The sequence below is a fragment of the Aplysia californica genome, unplaced genomic scaffold (assembly GCF_000002075.1).
Source record: "Aplysia californica isolate F4 #8 unplaced genomic scaffold, AplCal3.0 scaffold00741, whole genome shotgun sequence".
NCBI classification, from domain to species: domain Eukaryota; kingdom Metazoa; phylum Mollusca; class Gastropoda; order Aplysiida; family Aplysiidae; genus Aplysia; species Aplysia californica.
Genome location: NW_004798011.1, coordinates 136012 through 137619, shown reverse-complemented (window position 1 = coordinate 137619; position 1608 = coordinate 136012). Strand labels below are relative to the sequence as shown.

General features: G+C 39.2%; 1 protein-coding gene across 1 annotated transcript in view; it reads right to left on the bottom strand.

Annotated features, from left to right (window-relative positions):
- Positions 1 to 1608, bottom strand: part of LOC101850206 (mucin-17) — a gene marked incomplete in the record, with an annotated part of 71313 nt that overhangs the window by 7273 nt on the left and 62432 nt on the right.

The window sequence follows — 1608 nt, the reverse complement described above, 5'->3', positions numbered from 1 at the left end:
GGGGGGGGGAGGCGATACAATTTGATTGTTGTCTCATGATATCGCCCTCGCTTGAAGCAAGAAGATAAAGCCATTTGTGTCACTGTCGTATATTGAATACCTACATCTACATCGGTCACACTTCACAGACCATATGACCAGGTGAGTGATGAGTCGAATACACATGCAAAGTATCAGTGATACATGTAAGTACACATACTATGTGAGGCAGCGTGGTGGAATCAGGCTCCGGTCAAAATATCAAAGTGAAGAGACTGGCATTTTTCCGAAGGTTTGTGAATTTTTATCGAATTTTTCTTTTTTGGTTCAACACTTTTCATGCCCATTAAAGAACACGTTTCTGGGTTGAATTTTACTGGAAAAACGTTGATTAAAAGGCACCAAAAAAGTAAATTTTCAGTGCCCACGGACTCTCAAGCTAAGGAAATAACTCACTTTTGGTGGCCGGCATTTTCTCACTATTTTTACCTCTGGTAGTACCGTAGAAGTTTTACGGCGCTCGCAACTGCATAAGGTCAGATTTTTACCCCTGAAACCAGGTGACCCCGAGCTCCTTCATTCGCAAATATCTCGACTTCCATTCAAAATAAATGGACATTAAAAAAAAATGCAAAGCAAGATAAACGCACAAACTTTAAGAGATGATACCAATATGCGCATGCCCACAAATTGACGAAAGCCTGATTCCACCTCATCGTGACACATAAGTAATAATATTATTGTGACATTACTCCAACAAACAAGAACATGTAATTTACACCAGCATCAGAGTTCAGTCTACAATGAAAGACGCTCATTGAAAAGATACGCACAGACTAAAGCCATAGGAAAGAAAAAACCCCCACTTTGCTCAAAAATGCACTGACGTAATAAAACTAACAAAGAAATTCTTTGCTCAAAACAACACAGACTTAACCAATGAAACACGCATGGCTAACACAAACTCTTTGTTCAAAACTACCCAGAAATAAAAAAATGAACACGCATGGGTAACACAAACTCTTTGTTCAAAACTATACAGAAATAAAAAATGAACACACATGGCTAACATATAATAAACGCTTTGTTAAAAACTACACCGAAATAAAAAATGAACACACATTGCTAAAGCAAATTCTTTGTTCAAAACTACACAGAAATAAAAAATGAACACACATGGCTGACACATAAACACTTTGTTAAAAACCACACAGAAATAAACAATGAACACAAGATACTAACTCAGAAACTCCGACAAAGGCCAACAGCAAAGAAGAAACATGCACAACAACATGCCAACTGATTATCATCAACTTTTCCCTCTCTCTATCCCCCCCTCTCCCTCTCTCTCTCTCTCTCCCCCCCCAAAAAAACAACAACAACAACACAAAAACAAACAAACAGCAAACCTCCTCCACAAACTCCCCAGTGGGTGGTCGGCGGGTGCTCTGGTGTGGTTTGCTTCTTCTTCTTTCTTCTTTTTTATGTTTGTTACTCTTTTGTAACACCTCTAGTCTTCGGCCCTTCTATATCACCTTATTGTGTTGCACGTGCCGTGAAACTTTTACTAAGACAAAACAAAACTCCCCCAGAGCGAGACAAGTGCCAGAAGTGATGACGTCACAGATC